This window comes from Ptychodera flava (assembly GCF_041260155.1).
Source record: "Ptychodera flava strain L36383 chromosome 3 unlocalized genomic scaffold, AS_Pfla_20210202 Scaffold_25__1_contigs__length_14229661_pilon, whole genome shotgun sequence".
Lineage (NCBI taxonomy): Eukaryota > Metazoa > Hemichordata > Enteropneusta > Ptychoderidae > Ptychodera > Ptychodera flava.
In genome coordinates, this window is record NW_027248279.1 from 7,321,543 (window position 1) to 7,330,758 (window position 9,216).

The 9,216-nt window shown below is 37.9% G+C and overlaps 1 long non-coding RNA gene across 1 annotated transcript; it reads right to left on the minus strand.

Moving 5' to 3' along the window:
• Positions 1–269: 269 nt before the first annotated feature.
• On the minus strand, positions 270–4,901 carry LOC139125484 (uncharacterized). The gene is made up of 3 exons (XR_011550243.1): positions 4,808–4,901; positions 1,092–1,253; positions 270–388 (listed from the first exon to the last, which is right to left on the minus strand). It is a non-coding gene; the product is annotated as an uncharacterized lncRNA (long non-coding RNA).
• Between the last annotated feature and the right edge of the window lie 4,315 nt (positions 4,902–9,216).

The window sequence follows — 9,216 nt, forward strand, 5'->3', positions numbered from 1 at the left end:
ATCAGATTGGGGCTGTGTACTACCCTTGCACACTACCCTGTTATCATACATATACAGTTTCTGAAATAATCTGCGTAAAACACACTACAAAGCTATGAACTTATATATGATCAGCTGTTGAAATGAGTTAATCATTTGCAATGATATTTGTGCCAAATATTGCCAGTATCAGTCCGATAACGTCATTGTCGATGCGACCTTTGACTCCAAGCGCCGCTTTTATTACACAGATCATCTTGACAACAATAACGACATTTCCATACGTTGTATTTTGTATCACAGTGATAATCTACTGCCAACTTGTCCTTCTCCTTAATACAGTCGTCAAAGGAGTGTTTATCGAATGAACCGAAGCAACCCTTTGTTATCTTGAGTTTGCCTGTGTCACCTGAGAAAAGACGCAAAGGAGTGAGTGAAATTCTAAGTGAGTGAGTGAGTTAGTTCATTGGATGGGAGAAAGCGAACGAATATAACTGGCCGAGTAGATGCTATCACGGACACACATGCTGACAAAACCGACTGAGATGTAAGCATTGCAGGCAAGTCAACATAAAGGAACCCACTGGTATTATATTTGCTTTCCATTCCTACAACAATCCAGGCGAACGGCTCCATAATTATCGTGGTGTTTTCACCCTAAGCAAAGGGGACGTTGATGTGAAATAAGTAAATAAATAAACTTAATCATGACATTTGCGTGAAAGGGAACCACCATCAGTGTGGTAGCTTTTTACTTGAAGGTCTCCGAATAAGGCGTTAGAAAAATAAACGGGAGTTTTTGTAAACAAACCCTAATAAATTAGGGTACCTCAGTTGGTTACTTTTTGTTTTGTTATATATTTTAATTTATTTCAGATTATTCAACAAAAAGTAGCAAAATTCGGCACATTTATGCTTGATTTTTGAAAATGAGATAAAAAGTTAAGGGTCGGAGGGTTTTAAATTGGGTTCGTCGGGTTACGGGAAACGTATATTTTTATCTATCTGTCGTAACCCTCATAATGCTTTGTAGGCTTCGATGACCCCGGCCTGGGGGTGTGCAAAATTCACTGTAAATCTGTGAATGATATTCAAATAACTAGTCTTCTTACTGTTGTACTCAACCTGAGTAGAGCAAGTATCATAATTCTCATAGAGCGGCAGAAGAGTGTCGTCACATGTTGTTTCCTCCAGACACTCTGAGTTGTTATTGGCTGTGGGTGGCATTTGACCGTCATACTGTTTCTTGCACATGTAACACTTTAAGCTGTACACTGAAAAGCAAAATGTGGAATGGATTGTCATCAACAGACGACGAAGAACGGCGGCTGATATTATGACCATATTCTTTTATTTCGGGTTTTCATCACCACAACTCAGTTACTGCCTTGGATATTATGACGTATTTTACCTGGCTCCACCTGACACGACGTGTAAGAAAGGTGTAACACGAGGTGACATAAAGCTGTTCATTTTTAACTCAAAGATAAAATAAAAATAAACACTCTTGTCGGTGCCGATCTGTAACGTGACCAGAGTAGGAGAAACTAGACACACTTGCTAACAACTTTAAACGAAGCGCCAAACTGGTGTGACGAGTTTCATAAATTTTAAAATTGTCAGCGAGAATGACTTCAATGCGGCCTGGGAAACTGTCATGGTCTCCTCAGGCTACGCGTAATTCATCCTTGCGCGTCAATAAAGGATCCTAACAACAAACAGGTGGTAGTGTAGTAGCAGTAATTCAAGAGTGAAAGCTGAACATTTACAGTATAAGACAAAAATTACAAATTCAAACAAAATCGTTTGGTATGATCCATGGTCTTTCAAACGGCACTCCCACATTATGTTAATACCAACTATAAAAAAATACACGAATTAGCATTGTCCGTGATTTTATATATTTTACAAGGATTTTTGCCGAATGATGAGTAGAATATCACGGACGAGTTCATAAGTGCGTTCATATTAATTTTTAATAGCATTGTTTTTGTTCCTAAGGGTGAACTATTATTGTCATGTTTGTTTTATAAGTGACAAAAAACTACTTGAAAAAACGTTCAAATATTACATCAAAGATTGTTAAATTGTGAATTGCAAGTCCGGGATGATCAGGCTCTGGGACAAACTAGTTTTAAGTTTGTTTAAATAGTGTAGCAATTCTTATTTTGTCCGCAAAACAACATAAAACGACTCTATAAAATGAATAATTAAGGTCCATGGTGCACGAGTTCCAATAAGTTGGAAATACGCTTATGACTGGGATACCTGCTGACTGTGACTGAGTTGGGTCATCACCACAGAACCGATGGGAAACCATAGGATTTCTTGATAGTTCATTACGACACTGACTTAACTTCCAAAATAATAAGTTGATCTTTGAATAATTCAGCCTATAGCTGCTCTATCACCGACTACCAATACGACCAATCTCCAACTCGTGTTAACATTTGACAGTAACGACAATAATTTTCAACATTTTTTCGTCAGCCGTCGACGGTTACTATTCAAACTGTGAACTTTTGATCTGTAACATGTTCAATGTGCTTTAAGCCAGAGAGCAGAAATTCAAATTCCAGTCCGCGACGGCTTACAGCGCGCGTGACAGTGCGTCACGTATTGAAATACCGAGTCACTGACAAAAACACTGAGCTCGCACACAGCGCAGCACGTCACTCTTAAAGGCCTGTGTTGGCGTCATCTTGCTAGGAAATTTACATACTAGATTGCAATTTCAATGAAAAGCAAAAGGCTTTGACTCTCAATACTCCTCTTACAGCCTTAAACAAACTTGATCCCAGGGATCAAGTCGTTGGCCTTTAAGAGAATAAAACATTTGCGTAATACAAATTCCGGGGGCCCGTCGTCTTTCGCGTGGGTAATTTTCTTAAATTTTGACGGTTTTCTTAGATTCGTTGATAACATAATGAAAATAATAGACTCCGCGACACAAAGAACCTCGCGAGTCGGCAATAATGTGATTTAGCGGTACCCTTTAAAATATGGCTGTTACAACCATAGAATGCAAATATTTTTTCTGTTAAAAGTTTCATATTTCTGGCATGTCCCTGTACAACAGATTTCTTACAAGGCATTGCATGTTTTATTGTGTCTAGCTAACAAACTGGTAGAATTTGCGATTAACTACGGTAATTTGCGATGTTAAACTTTGGGTATGGGTAAGGTTTGGTCATATTTCACAAAATGTGTACAAGATATATCATATTACAGTATGTCATCTTAAAGGGCCATTATTTGTAACTTTTGACCATTTTTTACCTCGGAAAATTCCATGTTGGAGGCTCATATTTGTTGCAAAATGTTATTTTACGAAGAAACAAACATGATTAGTGATGTTATAGCCACATAAAACTGCTAATTTTTGTTCAAACGTGTTGCCCTTCCGAGCTCGTTTGTTGACGTCTGGCATGCTCAGCGTGCTGGGGAGAACGCAGATGTGGTGACGCCGCGATCACGCGAGATGTACAAGTTTACGTTTATTGCGTCGTGGATTGCCAGACATCTGGCTACGCAACGTGCTCGGACAATGGACTACGAGCTCAGACAATGGACTACGACGTAACTACCGGGCATAAGTAATGAATATTTATTTTGAAATTGCTGTAAATGGCTCGCGCAGGTGCAGAAGAATGCCTACGTTGCAATCCGCGTGTCAACAGAGTTTGTATTTCTGTCCGGACAAAAATTGAAATTTTCGTTGTAAAATCACATGTTATTTAGTTGTAGGGCACGTAATGTTTCCGAATAATGTGCGATTCTCTGTTATTTGACAGGCTATTCAACATGAGCCAGTGATCATTTCAATCAAAACTAACGGAAAAATCGCCAAAGATACAGCTAATGGAACTTTAACGAAGAATAAATTGCCTTTTTAATGATATCAAACAACTGAGGTAATGTTAAAAAAATAAGCTCAGCAGATGACTTACAAGAACGCAGATTTGAAGAAAATGTATGTGGGTCGCGAAATCGCGATTTTGCGGTACACTTCAAAACATGACCATAACAGCTACTGCATCCCTATAATTTTTTCTGTTAAAAATTCCATTTCGTATTCTAGGGATCCCAAGACCTCTGAAAAATACAAATTTGTAATCCTCTGGGGATCACGTAGACCCCCTCCCGCCGCCCGCCCACGGCCTATAACGCCCTCGGCAAGCCTCGCCCTTTGATTTTGGCTCTCCTGTCGCCCTTGCCTGTTAATAAACGTTGATAGTCAGAGCTTGGCCCTTTATGAAAAGTAGTAACTCAACATGCAGACGAGCACATAGCTCCCTTTAACGGTAAGCTTTATTATGCTGAATAGTAATTATTATGAACTCGAGGTCACTTGCATGATGAAAGGCTGAGTCACACGGAAATGAGTTATTTTCGTTACGCATAGTGTAGTATATCCTATGTAACCACGGAGGTATGATCTACTCTATATCATGATTGACTATTCTAACGTGTGAATCGAAACCAAAATCGTCACCTTAAGCTTGCAGCTGCCTTGCTTTTTCTAGCAATGGACATTTTGTGTATCGGCTACTGAAGACACGTCCCGCCATATCAAATGAAATTGTCACACCCAGAGAATGCAGTCAGCCCAAAGGAAGGAAGAGACTGATGCAGAAAACCTAAAATCGGACTTTGAAGCCGCCATACTGCGATCAACAGAAATACATAGATCTGATATTCTGTGCTGATTCATGACACATGATGATGTGGGAACGTTGGTTTTCCGATGTGATTAAACCGTCACGTCGAGTGTAGGCGGCGCATATTGTCAGTGAAACAGTATAAGTAACAAAACCTTGACACTTACCACAAGGAGGTGCGACAAACATCATCATCAGGGTTAGGTATACCTTCATATTGTAGACAGTTCGTGTACACTCTAAAATAGGAGACATTTGCTGAAGTCATGACCTTTTGTATTTGCCAATCGCAGAAGGGCATTTTTCATGAATATTAAAATTTGTGAATACGGAAGTGAACTTACGATTTTGCGGGAACGAGCCATTGGCAACTTTCGGCGGAGTTTTTTAACCCCAGTTGACAGATATTCGGTGTCTTTCGAATGAAATATCTCCAAAATGATGTACACTTTAAAATGGCAGCTTTGGAGGGTGGTACGTGCGAGATTTTTCTCGTTACATCATTTCAAAGTTAGTCATTGAAATACGCAAATCGCCATCACACTTTCCCGCGATTTTAACTTTGACAGTCGACTCATTTTTGCGGGCGTTTTACGATCGTAGTTCTAACTTACTAAGTAATTTCTATATTATTCCAAGGGGGCAGAAAACCAGCTTACTAAAGATGCCTAACACGTGGGTGCAACGATAGGTGCGCAACGGTGCGCGGTTTTGAAAACGGGAAGCATTGTTGATCGCCGATCTCCTTACCAGTACGGCAGTAGTATATTGCAGCCGGTATACGTACCCATGAAGTACGTGCACGAGTATGCATGGATGTAAACCAGATATGAACTGAATGTGCTCACGTGTTTTACAACAAATTCATTAATAGTGGTACGCTTCACAGAAGTTGGATATCCAGTACACGGACTAGAAAATTTTAGCATTTTACTCAACAGAACAACTTGACCTACTAATGTAAAAAAAACCTGAATGGAAGGAATGAACTGAGTTTGACAAAATTACAAACTTAGTTATCAAGATTGAAATTGACTGCTGATGACTCGACATGTATTGATATTTATCAGACACTACTGGACGCCTAAAATAATACAATATGACATGAATTACTTCATACTTTTTGACTGTTTATATGAAGTTGTGTAAAACAATTGTACCTTTGACCTGTGTCAAAACAACGAGCAAGGAGATGTAAAGCAACATAACAACTAACAAACCAAAACACAAGAAGAAAGACAGACATTGTATATTCTGACAGCAGTTCAATTGAGCACACAACGCGGAGTGGAAGACAGACTTCTGATAAGACTAGACTTGTATAAGGCCTACTGCCAGAGTAATTATCTCTGACGATGATTTGTTGTATTATGTTTTTCAATATTCCTGTCAATAAACCAAATTCATACCAATATAATCGACACCCGTGTGATTCGTGTAATAAGAACAATCAGATATCTGTTATATCATTATATGTAGCAGGTTTCAGCAACTTTCGCACAGTACGTTTACTGTAAGATGGGGTTCTGTGTTATCTAAACATTTTAAAACATGTAATGGTGTGAGACAAGGAGGCATACTCTCTCCACGTCTTTTTTCAGTTTATGTTGATAAACTTAGTCATTTACATGTTAAGAAAAATATCGGCTGCTTCCTCGTTGGAAAGTGCATGAATCATCTGTTATATGCTGATGATATAGTACTGATTTGTCCTAGTGTAGAGGGTATCAACAACCTCTTGAATATTTGTACTCAATATGCTATTGACCATGATATTGTCTTTAATGCTTTGAAATCTAAGTGTCTTGCCATTTTGCCTAATATGCTTAATATTTGTAAGATTCCGCATGTGTACTTGTGTGACAAAGAGCTTTCTTTTGTAGATAAGCATTCTTGTCTTGGTGTCATTTTCAACAGCAATGGCGATGATAATGATGATATTAAGCGTCAAATGAGGTTGTTTTATGCCAGAGCTAACATGTTAATCCGTGAGTTTTGGAACTGTTCGTACTCTGTCAAAACGAGACTTTTTATAACATATTGTACTTCTATGTACTGCTCACATCTTTGGATTAAGTTCACAAATCAGTGTATCAATAATGTTCGCGTTGCTTATAACAACGGTTTTAGAATCTTGTTTGGTATTGACAGAAGATTAAGTATCTCGAACACTTTTGTTCAGAGCAACATTTTGACTTTCGAAAGTAAACAGCGCACTTTACGCTCGAAATTTTATATGAGGGTGATGAATAGTGAAAATTCTCTTATTAGTGCTGCTATCAATACATATATTATGTGTGGTAGCCTGTTCTGGAAAAGACTGTTTTCCAACTGCTTTTAAAGTAAGTTTCTCTGTTCTGTCAGTTTTAATTTCCTTCATGATTTAGTGTTTTTATAGTTTTTTTTATAGTTTAACAGTCCCCCTTTTTTTCTGTATGTTTTTTGGTGTATGAGCTGGTTCTCGAAATAAATAAATAAATAAATAAATAAAGTACTCTCAGATATATATAGCAGTAACATTGATTTATTATCATTATTTGTTTGTTTTCATCTTGTAACCTGCTCCGAGTTTTGACATTTTTGAGTAAAAATATTTCATAAACTGCACACGGAAGTATATCGATGGTAGCAGCACAGATAAATAAACAAGTTCTCGCATTTCTGTATGACCATCCTAGTATATTTGCAAATTGGGAAAGGGGATATACAGAAGGTATAAATCTTTCAAATCAGCCTATGACTGGCTATTTAATGCATAACAAAGCCTCTGGCCATATACAAATAAATTCTCAATACCAAAATAAAATCATACATGGTTCTTTCGACATATTGGTCTACAGATATATATCTATATTTTAAGATGCGTAATAAACATATTTACATAGGTTAATTGGCAGACCAGAATATGCAGACTGTAAAAGATTGTAAAATGTTACAGAGTTGCTCCCAGTCTGGAAGTAGGGAGTGAGACATTTTTGTCTTAGTTATTTATAAATAGGACAGATTGAAAGAAAATGACAATCATCTTCTCTTTTTACTTCAAATTACAGAATACACAAACTCTATTTATTAAATCGATATTGTGATGTCTGCCTTCTTATATTACTAGTGGCGATGTACAGCATCGCAAACGAGCAAAAACTTGAATATATTTTCTGCTACAGTTTCATGAAAGTTCTCTCTCTGGTTTCAATAAACTCTTGAAACATGAATAAGTGCGCAGTGTGGGTTTCTGGGTGACATTTTGTTTCCGTTGTTGTCGAGGTCACGTGATGCAAAGTCATACTGGTAGTAAGAGGACGACCAAGCTCTCAACAATACATCCAATTTTCGAATATTATCCGCACAGAGGGCATTTCAACTGATTTCAACTGCTCAGAAAAGTTTATATAACTACCCAGCCGCCACGAAAGATATAAACCGTTTCTCTAAAATCGGGACATCGATGGAAACAGTTATGAAGGTAAGAGGCTCGTTGAGAATTGTTTATAATATTGTTTTGATATATAAAAAACCTGATAATTAGTATTCAGCAATAATCATCGCTTTTTACGTCATTTTATTGTTTCATGAAAGTGAGCTCCCTCCCTCATTTGATAGATCCAAAAACAAACAATATTGAACATAATAAAGCATCCAGTTGCATTCCGAGAGCAACACATAACACGCCCCAGGGGAACGTAAAAAGTAGAAATTTCAAAACCCAAAATACATTTCAAACAAATGTTCATTCGCAAATACACTTTCCACAGCCATTCCATAGTAGTAAAAGACTCTATACTATGTAAATAACCTCTAGAGGGCGGCTCAAGCTCTGCATACCAACCCACTCAGCAGTTCTTATCTCTATGCATGTGAAAAAAAATAATAGACAACAGATGAACAAAATCATGCACACTCAAATATAACTTCAAACAATCCTCAGTTCCCGTTGATACTGTAAAGCCTACTCACTGATTACAGCAAGTATTTTGTGTGCTGAGACGAAGAAATATTGTCACTTTATGAGTAACCAATTATCACTATTTGCTCCATGTACTCGAACTTCAAGATCTAAACTGGACAGACATTCCTCACTGTCTTACAGTTGCCGCGAATAATTCTCCTCATTCCTAGGGAAATGTTCAGTCCTTACCCGGATTCCTCAAAACTGTCGTCGCTCGGTGCTCTATAAAACTAAACTTTACACTAAAGTAGGGCGTTTCCTTGTTTGTTGATTTAGCTTAATTTTATACCATTTTCGAGTTCTACGATCTTCTAAATAGGTTAAACAGGAGCCTGTCATTAGACAAAAGTTTGCTATTGGCACGCGGGACTTTTTCGGCCAAAACTTACGTGAATTTAGCGAAATAAACTGCCTCATGCTTCTGAGAATGTGGGGTTTTTTTACACAGACATTTGCACGAAAGAATGGACAAAGTCGCCGTAGACCTTACGGTATACGGTGTGGACTGTGGTATCAACGATCGAATGCGGCGATCTAGATCTTGTACTACACTGCAGTGTCACAGACGAAATTGCATTCATGTTGGCCTTTGTTGGAATTTACGTTCGCTTGGGGACAATTTAGAAAGGC